Source organism: Diceros bicornis, chromosome 13 (genome assembly GCF_020826845.1).
Source record: "Diceros bicornis minor isolate mBicDic1 chromosome 13, mDicBic1.mat.cur, whole genome shotgun sequence".
NCBI classification, from domain to species: Eukaryota; Metazoa; Chordata; class Mammalia; order Perissodactyla; family Rhinocerotidae; genus Diceros; species Diceros bicornis.
In genome coordinates, this window is record NC_080752.1 from 29,621,680 (window position 1) to 29,636,709 (window position 15,030).

The 15,030-nt window shown below is 41.8% G+C and overlaps 1 protein-coding gene across 4 annotated transcripts in view; it reads left to right on the forward strand.

Annotated features, from left to right (window-relative positions):
- Positions 1-454: 454 nt before the first annotated feature.
- KIF1B (kinesin family member 1B) overlaps positions 455-15,030 on the forward strand; it is a 140,920-nt gene continuing 126,344 nt past the window's right edge. Inside the window, exon 1 of one of the 4 annotated variants that reach the window (XM_058552863.1) lies at positions 455-711. The gene's annotated coding sequence lies outside the window, so the exon portion shown is untranslated. The remainder of the gene's footprint in view (positions 712-15,030) is intronic. The other 3 variants (XM_058552860.1, XM_058552861.1, XM_058552862.1) reach the window with 3 other exon arrangements.

The following is a 15,030-nucleotide window of genomic DNA, read 5'->3' on the forward strand; positions in this document are numbered from 1 at the left end:
GCAGGCGTCGGGATCCCTCCGGTCCCGCCCCGCCCCGCCCCGCCCCACTTAGCCAAGCTTTGTCCCCTTACAAGGCGGATCATCGGGTTGGCTAGGCACGGCTGCTGCCGGCTGACGCCCTTCGGGGGTCACCCGGGAGGGGCCTCTGGGCGCCCTGTTCGCCCACCCCGCACCCTCGCACCCGCGCCGGCTTCAGGGCCACCAGGGGGCGCTCCGGCGTCTCCGCAGCTCCTCGCCGCAGCCCCTCTCCGGCTCCCCCTGCGATTGGCCGGCCGCCCCGAGCTCTGTGTCCCGATTGGTCGCTGCCCGTGTCAGTCGCGGGCGCCGGGGAGGGCCGAGGGGACGCGCGGCAGCAGGGCTCGGGGCGGTGTCCGGCGCCTGCGGCTGCGGGAGGAGCTTCGCGAGGACCGACGCGGGGCAGTCAGACGGCGTCGGTCCTGGGAGGCGCCAGCGAGAGTCGGAGCCGAGCCCCGCCCGCCGCAGCTGCCACTGCCGGCCCGTCGCCGCGCCCCGGGCTCCCGCGCCCTCCGCCCGCCGCGGCCCTCGATGCGGGGCCGGGCCGCTGCGTGATGGGACTGCGGAGCGGCGTCCTGTGGCTCGCGGCGGCCGCTGCTCGCGCTGAGGAGCGTCGGTGCCGGGCCCCCCAGGTCCCCGCGCGCCGCGGCGCCTGCTGACCCGGCCCGCCCGCCCGTGGCCCGCAGCGCGGCTGAGGTAAGGTGGGCGGCGGGCGGCGGTTGGCGCGGCGCCGCCGGGCTCGGGAGGGGGCCGCCCTGGGCGGGGGGCCGGCCGGGCCGGGGTCCGGGCGGGGTGCGGCCGGAGGAAGCGCCGGGCCGGGCGGGGGCCGCGGGCGCTGAGGGCGCTGCCGCACCGGGCCGCGGGCGGGCGGGGCGCGGGACCCTCCCTGGGCCGGCAGCGAGCCCCGGGCTTGGGTGCAGCGGCCTGCTGGGTCCCCCGCAGTGCCCCGCACCAGCTCCGGTTCCCCTGAGCGGCCAGGCTCCGGCCGTGGCCGGCGGTCAGAGGACCCGCCGCTGTCTGTCCGTTTCCCTGGCTGTCTGCGCACACTGCAGCTCTGTGGACACGGCGGCGCTCGGTTTTGAAGCCACCCTTTCTTATGTCCCCCATCCCCTCTCCCCCATTATGGTTGGCATCGGGGCTTCGGCTAGGAATGTGGTTGTGCGCTTTTGCCAGATGAAGGTAGGAAAGGGCATCGCGTGGCAGGGGGGCAGCCGATGGCGCAAGGACTGGAGAGGGGAGCGCGACGGAAAGGAGGGGGCTTGTTGGATGCTGGCCAGCTGGGAGGAGGGCTGGTGTGGTCTCGGCGTTCAGCAGCCCAGGATTACTCTGGCAGCCATATTGGGAGGATGATCTGACAAATCCTTTAGGAGCCAAGTCCGGTTTCTGGAAGGCACCGAGTGACAGCCCTGGCAGCTTTCAGGGTGACTGGCCGCACCAGAAGCCAAGTCGTGGGGGTTGGGAGGCTGCTCGAGCAAGCTAGTCATTGTTCATGCAACACAAAACATTCCCGGCCCTGAAACCAGGATTGAACTTCCGAGTTACTTTTTCTCCTTGGTAAATTGCTAAATGAGCTTCCAAGGTAAAGTGCCTAAAAGATTCCATTCTTGTTGGCGTGAAATACTGTGTTTCTGTATTTATCTTCTGTGGCCATTGCTATGGACACAGAAGGCCTGATGATGCCTTACATGTACATAGGCAGATCCGAGGATTGCTAAAGCCGGTTTACTAGTATGGAGGCCTCGAGTTAGTACATTGCGTTGGATGGATAGATTTTCAAAGTAGTGCAACATGCAGAGATTAAGTAAACTGGGATATTTTGACAGTGGCAGAGGCTTGCTGCAGTATTTCTGAGGACGCGGGTTGTCATCTTTGTGGAATCTCGAGGTAGCTGAAATTAGGTTGTCAACGGATCCCTTGCTCACATATCTCTTACTGTTCTAGGCAGCTGTTCTGCCGACACTGACCATGTTGCTTTGTGTTACAGCTGTATCAGAGCCCAAGGAAAGTAAGGTGATTGGATTTGAATAGCTCTTAAGAAGTGATATCATGGTGGATATTTTATTTAAAGGCTGGCATTTCGTTAGCTTAGCTTAGTGATAATAAAATCTTAGCTCGTGTTCTCCTCCAAGAGGTGAGATGATGCTTTCTAATTAACTTGGTATGGTTGTTGAATTTTGAGGCAAGTGGAATTGTTAGTGTACCCTTTAAGGATGGAATATGTAGATTGCACACATGTTGGCATTGTAAAGCAGATCTGGAAATAATCAGTAACTGAATTCAGCGAAATCTGTCTTTTCCTACATCGTAGATGTGGACAGCACCTGGAGAGTAGCTGTCCCACCCTCTTTGTGCCCTTTGCTTTCATTTCAAACTCCATTTCTTAATAAATTCCTATAACTTCTTAAGTTGAATGGCTTAAAAATTTCAGATATTTTCTAAGAAAAGTCGTCACATTTTTTAATCATTAAGCTTTCCTTTTAAAACTTGTTTAATCAAAAATGGCTTCAACCGAAACTAGTGTTTTTTGTATTACGTTAATATGAGAGAAATACAGAATATCGATTTTAAAGTTCTGTGCCCCAATTAAGAAATATTTCTAAGTTAAAAAATTTTCAGTTGCTTTATTAGTAAAAAGATCTGAGGAATTGTGGTTGAATATAATTTCAGCATTTGGTAAAATCAGACCTAATTGTGAATCTGATTTGTAGGCAAGATTTTATGAATCTGTGCAGCTCTGCTCTGATGAATGTTTTCCTAAAATTTATCCAGTTAAGTACAGCTTCTGCTTAGAACAGACTGTTTTTCCTTTTCAAGACCGGATGTGAACGCAGTTTTCCTTTTTTCTTTCTTTCTTCTTTCCCGCTTTGAATTTTTGCAGGGAATAAACTCCCAAGAAGTGTGCCAACATAGTCTCTCCAAGGCCAAAGCTTTCTAGCCCATTTCCCTGCTGTGGTCTTGTCCTGGATACAAAGTAAAAGACAACAGTGGGCCCCCTGCCTTCTTGTTTGTAAACGGCTTCCCAGGCTGCTAATCACAGCAGGTCTTTTCCAGGCATCAGCATATCTCTTTGGTCTTGTAAACTGATAGGATATAATTTCACAAGGCTCTGAAGTGAAGAGTGTAGCATGTCTACTTCATGTAGGTCTCTTTGAAAGATGGCCTTGTTGGAACATAGTGGTGAATTTCTGGAGTCCATAAAAGAGTGTGAATGAATAAACATAGTTTTAGAAGTTTTAGAACTTTTTTCATGCAGTTCATCAGTATAGAAGACAAATGAAACAGATGTGACTATGATAGGAAAAACCTGCAAAAGGTGCCTTGGACTTTTCTCTGAGTTGGACTTTTTGGTTAATGGCCCAGTGATTCGTTTGTGCTCACTTTTACGTCGTTCGTTACCAGTTAATTGAGAGTTCGTGTAGAGATTTAGTTCTTCACTCTCAAGGAACTTATGCTTTGCCAGTTATATATAGATATGCTAAGATAAGGTTAACTCCAGCTCCTTTCTGTTTTAATACAATTTAGTGTACCGCTATGGTGGTTTCCATGATTTTTAGTCAGTCTTTTTCCAATTTGTGTTGCCATATAATACTTATTATCTAATAATTCATTTGGTACTTTTATGATTGTTTTGTGGTTATTTGTACATGTTTTAAGTAACAAAATTGTAAATGTCTGATGGATTTAAAAATATTTTTTATATTTAATATCACATTGTTTATGCCAAAGCATGTCATTTAACTATACTATCCTCTACTGTTGTTCTATTTGATGACTTTGATATTTGGCTTACTTCTCCCTTCCATCTAAATTTCTGACGTCATCCTGGTAGCTGTCAGTGACTGTGTAAATAATAACAACAACAGCAACAATGATAAAATAGGGTACTCATCTGGAGCTCTGTGTGTCAGGCTCTTTTCTAAGCACTTTACATTTATTCACTGATTTAATCCTTATAACAACCTTATAACAACCATCTTTATAAAGTAAATGCTATCATCTCCATTTTATAGATGAAGAAACAGAGACAGAGGCTAAGTGACTTCCCCAAGGTCACTAGAAGTACTAAGTAACCACTATGCTGAACTTCCTTTGCAGCTATCCTTGCCCTTAAAATTCTTTGACTTCAGCTCAAGTAAACGTCAGCTTTATTCTGTTTGAGTAACTCAGTATTGTGGCCACATCTTCTAACATGTCATCACCTTCAGATCTATCTTCAAATCTCAAATTCACCTTCAGATCTTAAACTCTGATAATTTACAGGTCTCACTTGCGTGGTCTCTCTCCGTGTGTTCACCCACTTCAAGTCTCCTGATCCATCAGGCTCTTCTAGATTTTACTTCTTTGTCTTCCTTTTCTATGCTGTGACTTCTGGGGTGCATTGCCTCAGCTATTTTCTTACTAGCATTTGCAGTTTTTAATTCTTCTTTCTTTTTCTGCAAAACCCACTATGCAGATGCCAGCTTGCATCATTCCTACCATCCATACCCTCTATTTTTACTTTCTGTCGTGGAGGAACCTCCCATAATGCTGGGAATTAGTGCCATAATTAATGTGTAGTCTTAGGTCTCCCCTGAGTCTGTCTTTGGTGTCTGTTGAAGCAATTCCACTCAGTTTCCTCCCCTGTTCACAGTGGCTTTTCTAAAATCTTGACCACTTTACTCAAGCCTCCCCCTGCCCCATGCTTGGCATTAAACCTTACCTACCCCCTCACAGGAAAAAAAAAAAAAAAAGGCAGCTTCCCCTTCCTCTACTTATAAACTTCTCTGCCTTGTTTCTTATCCTCTTTCCTCCAGTCTTGGAGGAAAGGTTGCTCTCCTTGGCTTCAGCTAATCCCTTGGCCTGTGTTCTGGATATCAACTGCCTTCTAATCTTGAGGGACTTGCTGTATTGGTTACTCCTCTTTTCCTCTTGCGCTGTTTCCCCACAGTTCGTTGAACACAGCAGGTACAGTCCCACCTTAGGGCCTTTGCTCTGACTCTTTCTTCTGCTTGGAACACTTTTCCCCTGAAATCTGCTTGGCCTACTCCTTCACCTCCTTCAAGTCTTTGTTTAAACCTCACCACCTCAACAGGCCTAGCCTGACCTCATTTATGCAGCTGCACAACACTCCTTCGCGCCCGACTCCTGAGCCCCCTGACTTTGCGGTACTTTCCCTCCCTCATAATGCTTAGTAACACCTAACGTTCTGCATAACTTATTTATTATTTTAATATCCCCTCTCCTTCTACTAGAATGTAAGCTCCTCCATGGCAAAATTATCTGTTTTGTTTATTGATTTATCCCAGACTCCTGGGACTGCCTGTCACATCATAGGCAGCTAATAAACAACTGCTGAATAAAATATAGAAACATGCAAGTCTTTTCTATTAAAAAAGGGATGAGAGGAGAGAAAAATCCCTCCTTCCTTCCTGTTCCCTCTTAGCTGTCTCTCTCCTGCCCCTCGCGGCCAGGTTCGGGAAGCTTTGAGGATACTTGCATTTCCACTTCCTTGCCTCCAAATTACTCCCCAACCCACCACAGACTGGCTTCAGTGACCTGCTACTTCACTGACACTGCTCTTGCTCTGATTTCTAGCCCTTTATTGCTGAAACCAGGGGGCCCGCTTCACACCTTTGCAGTATTGGAAGTATTGCTCACTTTACTCCCTCCTTCGTTGAACTTTTGTCTGCTTCTGTTTTGGTGGGGCTGGTTTCAGTCTCCTAGGTCGCCTGCTTTTCTGGCCACTCAACAGCTATCAAATTCATTCAACACAAATTTTTGAAGGCTTACTTTATTTGTTTTTCGATACTAGAATTTTGACTACATAGCATATTTCCAATGTTGAAATAAATAGCAGAATAGGCTATTACAAGAAAGTTTTATTTATTTATAATTTATACCACTTACTGCTCTAAAGCCACCCTTGGTGGTCTAATGGTTAAGATTTGGCTCTCTCACTGCCATGGCCTGTGTTCGTTTCTTGGTCAGGGAACCACACCATCCATCTTTTGGTTGTCATACTGTGGTGGCTGCGTGTTGCTGTGATGCTGAAAGCTGTGTCACTGGTATTTCAAATACCTGCAACGTCACCCATGATGGAGAGGTTTCAGCAGAATTTCCAGACTAAGACTACGAAGAAGGACTTGGCCACCCATTTCCGAAAAAATTGGCCATGAAAACTCTATGAATAGCAGCAAAGCATTGTCTGATAGAACGCTGGAAGGTGAGAGGATGGTGCAAAAAGACTGGGCAAGGTTCCGCTCTGCTGTACACAGGGTCACTAGGAGTTGGAATCGACTCGACAGCACTAACAACAAAAACCGCTTCTAAAAAGGAGTTGAGCAGCTTACTACAAATACCATATATACAGTGAGGCTGTTAAAATATACATAGGAAACAAAAATCTATGTAAAAGGAGAAAAAAGTAAATATACAAATTGCAGCAGTTTGTGTAATGTGGTTATTGTAATTTAGTTTTGAAACTTTTGGAAGTCAAGGTAAAAAGAGAAAGATAAGTTATACAGTTTTCATTCTGGTACAAGAAAGCCTACTGGTTCATCAAGAGAAGCTGTTTTCCTGGTAATAAATTCTAAAGAAATTCTAAGAGAAAAGTGTTATCGACATCCTGGTACAAGGGTGTACATACTGTTTTCAACAAAAAAGTGAAATGTTCTTCAAAGACCTTTTTAAAAAAAGTAATCCACCTGCTTTCCAAACTGAGAATAAAACCTTAAAATGTAACTAAAGTCTTTTCTATGAAGAATATGACTAATGTGGTTCGGGTATTTAACTGTATATAAAGATAAATCTGAGTATTCCAGCAGAAAACTCGTTGTTTAACTCTGGTGAGAGCATGGAATACTTGTATTCTGTGTTGTCATCTAAATGAAAGCATACCTATTAAACTTTGGGTACTGGATTATCATGTGGCAGGATTGACACATTGTTGACACATGAAAAAGTATGACCTGGATTCTTGCCCAGATAGTGAGCTACCTCCCAGGCAGTTAGCTGCAAAGGTGTGGTCAAGGGCAGATTTCAGAAACAAAGAAGCTTGACTCATAACAAATTTGAATTAACCTCTGATTGAAATTTACCGTCTCTATACCATAGTTGAGCTGAGTTCCTTTTAGCCTGGACAATTCCAGGAGTAGGTGTTGTCATCCACTTTGACAATGGAAGAACTTCAGGGGAATGTTGGGATTTGAGGGGCAGAGTTCCTACTGGGTCTGCCAAAATAACATTATAGGATGTGGCTTCAGACATTAGAATGAATTGACTTACTAGATAGAGTTTAGTATTAACTATCCAAAATTTGAAAGAAAAGAAAAAATGAAAAAAATCTCTTTTATTTAGAATAGTTTATTTTAAGCTGTAGGCCATAGGAGCTGTTGTTTCTTGATGCACCTGTTGGTTTATGAGACTAAAATCTGTCACCAGTGAAAAGGAGAATCCTTGATTTCTTAATTGCAATGGGAGGAGGACATGTGTCTAATAAATCTAAAAATTATATCGGGGTATTATAGATAGTGGTTAAAAGAAGACAGTTGGGGAGCCTGACCGAGCTGGTTTAGCCCTATTTAAGACTGAAAATCTGATCTGTCAGGAGACTCTTCCTGTGCAGTCTGATTCTTGGTATTGGGTTAGAATGCGGAAAGTTTTCTAACATGTGATCCACTTTGTGCTTTCACAGCTTGGCTCATGGCTGATTTTTATCCATAGAATCGAAGACCCGGAATAGACAGGTAGTTCATACACACACAAAAATAAATTCTTACCTGTTTTGGGGCCATTTTATCAGTATAGCCATGGTCAGTGACACAGTATTGGGTCTTAAGACCTGTTTGGTCCTCATGGAAAGTATTGGACTGAGAGATACAAAATTTTTAATAACAAGGAAATTTTCATAGCATCTCAAAATGGGCTCACTGGTTACAGATATTTACTTTTGGGTACCCACTCATTCTTTAAGTTATAATTCATTCTTTAAAATGTAATTCAGTGGAAAAGATTTAAATAGACTGCTTGTTGATATTGTAAATTTGGTGCTGTATTGCAGATTATATAAATATTGAATTTAAAAGACTGAATTTCTGGGGCTGGCCTGGTAGCATAGTGGTTAAGTTCGCACGCTCTGCTTTGGCTGCCTGGGGTTCGTGGGTTCAGATCCTGGGTGCAGACCTATGCACCGCTTATCAAGCCATGCTGTGGCAGGCATCCCACATATAAAGTAGAGGAAGATGGGCACGGATGTTAGCCCAGTGCCAGTCTTCCTCAGCAAAAACAAAAACAAAAACAAAAACAAAAAAAAAGAGGATTGGCAACAGATGTTATCTCAGGGCTAATCTTCCTCACACACAAAAGACTGAATTTCTTGGTTAAATTCTATTTTCAGTTGTGACAAACATGTACTGAATAAAGTATCAATGTGTGAGAGTTAAGTGAACTACTAATTGCAACCTAAGGCAGAATGAAATAAGTAGAAAAATGAGGAATCAACACATTTTTAGGCAGCAAAGAGAAAGAAGGTATGACTTTGGCTCAGAAAGAGGGAGGTTAAGGAATGTATGACTTAACTGCCTTATGGTGACATTTGACCTTGTCTTTGACCTTGAAAGATATGTACTTGCAATAGGTTGAGAAGGGATATTGAGCTTCCAGGAATCTCATGTTTGGTGTAGTAAGAAGGTGTGTGGTGGAGAAGAAGGCTTAAAGCTGGGCATTGAAAACAGACCAGGGAAGGAAGTTGGATTGTGGAGGCCCAATTGAAAGTTTTTAAGGAAAGGGAATGACGTGAACTGACTTCTGTTTTAGGAGTTTAATCCTGGCTGTTTTCTATAGAAAAGAGGTACTACAAAAACAAAGCAACTGGGCCAGCCCCGTGGCTTAGCGGTTAAGTGCGAGTTCCGCTGCTGGCGGCCTGGGTTCGGATCCCGGGCGCGCACCGACGCGCCGCTTCGCCGGCCATGCTGAGGCCGCGTCCCACATACGGCAACTAGAAGGACGTGCGACTGTGACATACAACTATCTACTGGGGCTTTGGGGGAAAAAAAGGAGGAAGATTGGCAATAGATGTTAGCACAGAGCCGGTCTTCCTCAGCAAAAAGAGGAGGATTAGCATGGATGTTAGCTCAGGGCTGATCTTCCTCACAAAATAAATAAATAAATAAATAAATAAATAAATAAATAAATAAAAAAATAAATAAAAAACAAAACAAAAAAACCAAACCAACCAAAAAACTACTATTATTTTTTTCCTGTTTATTCACTTTGCTGAAAGGTCAATTTAAGAATTAGTTGTCTTCTTAAGCTCCTAGTAATCCAGGGTACTTCTAAGGGCAAGTGAGAATTGCACAAGATCAAAGTTAAGCAATTGGGCAAAAATTTAGAAAAATTCAAGTGAATTAGACCTGAGTGTTTTATTATCCCTTTATTGTTAGTTAATGCTTCTGGAATTTTTGCTCCATTCCGCTTTCCTAATGCTTCTAATTGTATGTCATAAGGAAGGAAAACTGGGTAGAGGAACAGTCTAGAACTGAGGCTAAGTGATTTAGAGTATGTATGGTTGCGTTTCCTACCTGCCTTTCTTCCTTTGGCTTTTCAAAACTTGGAAAATGTATTTTTATGCTAATTATAAGAAGTATTGTTTTCCTATAACTTCTTAAAAGTATTCCGTAATTATTATTTCTCACTGGAATTTAAGCTTGATTTCAGATTTATATAATTGGTAATTTTTTTAAATGATTAAGAAGTTTTGAAGCTAATTCTTTGATGGATATCTGTTATAAAAGAGATATTGTTTATAGTAGTAGGAAAGTAACAAAGTAACACTTTTTATAGTCCACTTAGTTTCCTATTACTTATAAAATTTTAACTCACTTGTGAAGATGATTTTATCATGGGACAGTTAAATCAGAAAAAATATATATATGTATTTAGGTTTAGGTTGTTTTGGGAAAGTAATTTTAAAATGTGTGTATGACGTCCAGAAAAGAATGACTGTTAGATTTTTTAATTAGGAAGGAATTTGAAATTAATTTTATCCTTTCTTCTTTTGATCAATGACCTGCCTCTATTTTGGAACAACTTATGTTTTTTATTAATACCATTCAAACATCAAGTTGTTGACACACAGTAACTAGGAATTCAACCAAAATATTTTAACTACTATATTCAAGATCCTGTGATGTAGGGGATTAGAAACAAGACTAAGATTCTGTTCTTGTCCTCAAGGAACTTAAACTCTACAGCAGAGATTAAAAAAAAGGCAAATAACTTATTCTGCCCTGGGTAAGGTCAGTAAATTGAGAAGTATTAAATGGAGAAGCATTTCCATTTGGTTTGGGAGGTGGGGAGAATCTATGAAGGCTTTAGAGATAGGTAGCATATGAGAATAAATTGGATTTTGAGAACAAGAGAGGAGGAAGGACACAGTGGGTAGAGGGAACATTGGAGGGAGCAAGGCACAGGGACAGAAAAATATGAGATGCTTTCAGGAAGCCCTGTGGTGTGGGTGGTTAAGGAATGTAGATGGAAGGCAGTGTTTTGTGGGCTTGTAAAAATATGTGGTTTATGTTGCAGAACACACTGAATGCTAGCGTGGGAAGTTCAGACATTACTTGGTAGACAGTTGAGAGACTTTGAGGATTTTTAAGTGGACAATCATATGAACAGACCTGTGCTTCAGGAAGATGAATCTGGCAGTATTGTGTAGTATGGATGGAGTAGATGAAAATGGCAGTGTTGTGTAGTAGAGTTGGAGTAGGAGGAAGAATGAGAAAGTGGTTAAGAAGGTTAAGAGCATTGAGTGAGAAGTATTGAAGGCCTAAAAGGGATGGTGGTGATAGAAATGGAAAGAGAAATTCTATAGGTAGAAGAAGCTGTGTAATTTGGCATTTGGTTAGATGGATAGAGGAAGCAAGCTTTTTGGCCTTTGTGGGAACAGGAGAATGGTGAGCACATTAAAAGAAATAGAAAAGAGGTGGAAGAGATATTTTGGCTTTGGTTGTATTGGGTTGAGTGAAATGCTGACAGGATAACTAGGTAGAGGAGTTGAACAGTCTATTGAAAAGTATATGTGTGTGGGACATTAGATATTAGAGATGATAGTGTTTTGGTTCCTAGTTACAAATGCGTAGTACTTTATATCTAAAACCCAGCAAGAGGGTTTCAGCCTTTGTTGTCTGTTTGTAGGTCATTCAGCAGCATTCAGCACTTTGGTAGGCCCTTTATAGAACACAAAAGAAGAAGGTTTTATTTTTTTATTAAAATATCTATAATATTCAATAATGGTCCACATGTTGACAAGCTTATTTCTTCTGTCTTCCCTAATAAATTCCTTAATATCATTTGATGCCCAGTCTATGTTCAGACTTATCTGATGATCTAAAAAAGTCTTTTTACAGGTTTTCTTGATTAAAAAGTCATTGCATTTAGTTGATAACTATCACAAGTCTCTTTTAACCCGCCCTCCCCAATTTATGCTATTTATTTGAAGAAACTGGGTGACATGACCTATAGATTTTTTCATCTTCTGGGTTTGGCTGATTGCATCTTTTAGGTGTCATTTAAATTATTTCTTTGCTCCCTATATGTCCTGTAAACTGGTAGCTAGATTTGAGGTTTAATTCTATTCAGTTTTTCTTTAAGGGGTGTCGGGGAAGAGGGAGAATCCCCCTCCACCCTTTCCCTTAATGTTCTTATGGCTGGCCAAATAATTAAAGGATAGGTTAGCAGAAGAAAATAATACCAAGTTTAATAACATGTATACATGGGAGAAACCAGGGAAACTGAGTTTCTCAACACAATCCAGAGATTCTCATCTTAAATACCATCTTCAGCTAAAGACGAAGGAGAATGTTGGGGGTGGGGAGGGAGACAGAAATCACAGTAATCAAGGGTATGTAGATTTAAGGCCTTATCCTCCACACTGATAAGTTTCTAGAGAGGCCATCCCCACTTCCCCCCAGAGAGGGAGATACCTTTACAAATGGAGATTTCCCTTATAAATGTAAATGTTTGTCTGGCAGCTCCTTGCAGGGCCACCTAGAGAATGTGGGCCGGAAGAGACAGAATTTTGATAAGAGGGGCTTGTTGGTACCTTTCCTATTGTAACATCTATTTTACATTATATAACAGCCATCAGATGACAGTAACTCCTTCCTGGAACAGGTCTTCTATATTAAATTCTTTAGGCAGTTTGGGGGAGATCAAATGTCCATCAGAGAAAATAATCAAGGTAAAGAGAGATATTTCAGGGTGGCCAATTTTTATCTCCCACAGGGGATAGAATAAGAATACTTACTAGATGGTGCTGTGTGTTTCCTGTTGTAGCACATCAGGAGGCACAGACCACCTACGTGTCCCACTTTTAGTAAGTTAAGATTGCTCATATTTGGGTCAGATGTTGTCAGCCTAATCCATACGATATGATGTTCCCACATCAACCAACCTTTCATCTAAGGCTTTTTTAGTAGCTAGTGATGATTGTTGCAGAGAGCCTTTATACCAGTAGGATTGGAAAATGGTGACAGGGTAATTCTGTCCTTTCTTCTACATTATTAGCTGGAATTTTTCTGTAAAGAAGGATTTGCCATTATCGACTATCTGGAGTATAGTTTATACAGGATATACAAACTGGATGTATGCTTAATTCTTTTGTTTTATTTGCCAGTTTTCAGAATAATGAGGTTTTTAAAAGTATCATTATGAACTCATGAATTTATGTATTTGATATTTTTCAATCTATTTGCAGTATGTATGTGTTTTTATGCTCTAATTATCTCATCTTTGGCCAGTGGGAATCCCTTCCAGTTGGCATCTGTGTCCTTTTGCCATCACCCCATTCATCTTTGATATACTTTTTTTGTGTGTGTGTGAGGAAGATCAGCCCTGAGCTAACATCTACCAGTCCTCCTCTTTTTGCTGAGGAAGACTGGCCCTGGGCTAACATCCGTGCCCATCTTCCTCCACTTTATATGGGACACCACCACAGCATGACTTGACGAGTGGTGTGTTAGGTGCGCGCCTGGGATCCGAACGCCGGGCTGCCGCAGCGGAGCACGAGCACTTAACCGCTACGCCACCGGGCCGGCCCCGTCTTTGATAGATTCTTTTGCTTGTGGTCACACTAAAATGTCCCAGGATCATTTTGAAATTTCTTGCCCAGACTTGGAATCCTTCAAAGAGATTTTTGAAGGAAAAGGATTTTCACTTTGAGAAACTATTAAAGAATAATACAAGAGAGGGTGCAGTCATGTGGTGACTCTCAGCAGTGTTCTCATAATGTGTTTGGGGCTGTAAGTACTATAGGAAATACCAGTGATTCCTGGGATGTTTGAGTAGTCATTTTGAAAGAGGTAAGACTGGAACTGGGCCATCAAATAGAGGAGAAAATGAAAATTCATATGCCCATTATAGGGGAGAAATTATTAGGAGATGTGGAAGAACATGTGTGGGATAGTAAAGGAGCTTGACTGGAACAGAGTACCTTGACTTTGGTCTTGATCTTGTGAACACTGAGGGATAAGAGAAGGTTCTTGAGTCTGGAAGTGAAATTGAAAGTCATGCTTTAGAAAGGTTAATATTGCAGCAGGGTTAAACAGTTGCATAAAGCAGGGTTCTCAGCTGGAGATTTGCAACAAAATCTTTGGAAAATGGAAAAAAGAACCCCATACCTGGGGTCTATTTCAAAACCATTGAATACCAAGCTGGGGGAGTCTAGGCTCATTTGCTTTTCAGAAGACCCCTATGTGGTTTCTTTTGTGCAACTGTATTTAAGGACTATTGGATTAAAACTAAAAGCTCAAGGATCAGTTTCACTATTGCAAGTATGCTAGGCATGAAGTAGTAAGGACAGGGATTAGGGTAATAGTATTGGGAATAAGAGGAAGGAAGGGATAGAAAAATGCAAATTTGTTTCAAAAGTTTTCATATAGTATTTCATTAATAATGTTAAAACTAATAAAAGGATTCAAAGATAAAGAAACGAAGATGACACCAAGATTTAAGGTATGGGGCCACATAGAAAGGGAAGATTGGCAGAGATTGCTAGTTTGGAGAAGGTAATGGGACATGTTGAATGTTGAGATAATGGCTGTATATCAAAGTGAACCCTGGGGGGTTGAAATGTGTTCTCTGTCTTGCTTTTTCTGAATGCTACATTCACTCTCTTTTGGCCAAGTACTCAACCTAGTGACTACAGGTCATACAATATTGATTGGGACAGTTAATAACTCTAAGCTTTCATTTGATAAATGTGATCACAATAAATATTTGATATATTTAAAAAAGAACAATCTGTTTAATATAAAATAAAATGGAAAACAGACTGGAACAAACGCAGCAGCAAATATAAAAAGATGAGTATCAATAAATATTATAATTATTTGAAACAAAAAAATGGTAAACCAGGCAAAGGACTTGAACAGATAATTCTCACAACTGGGAAATATAATTCATTAACTCATTCCTTCAACAATCGTATACTGAGCTCTTGCATCAGGTGCTGTTCTAAGTGCTAGCAAACAAGATCTCTGAGCATCCTGTTGTTGTGAGAGACTGACAGTAGACATGTTCCAAAAAACAAGAATTTCAAATAGTGATGGTGCTATTAAGAAACTAAAATAGGGTAATGAGGTAGAGAGTGGCTTTTTGGGTTTTATTTATTTAGTTAATTAATTATTTAGATATTTAATTATTTAGATATTTACTTAGTTATTTATTCCTTTTCCTGTGGAAAGCGTTAGTAGTTCTGTAGCTGGAGGTTAGCATTCCTAATCTCTACTTAATTATGTGGAAAAAAATTGGTAGAATTTAAGTTCTGTTGGGGTTCCCTGGTAATTGGACTCATAAGTATTTTTCTTTTTTAGTTTTTTCTTTTGTTTGGTTCTTCTTGAAGATGTTGATATAATGGATAGAGTACAGATTGAGATTTGTTGTTTCTTATGGAAATTACTGATGTGGGTTCTTTTCACAGAACAGTGTTTGTTTTGTTCTGTTGGGAGGGAAACTATTCCTCTGAAAAATGTTAACATT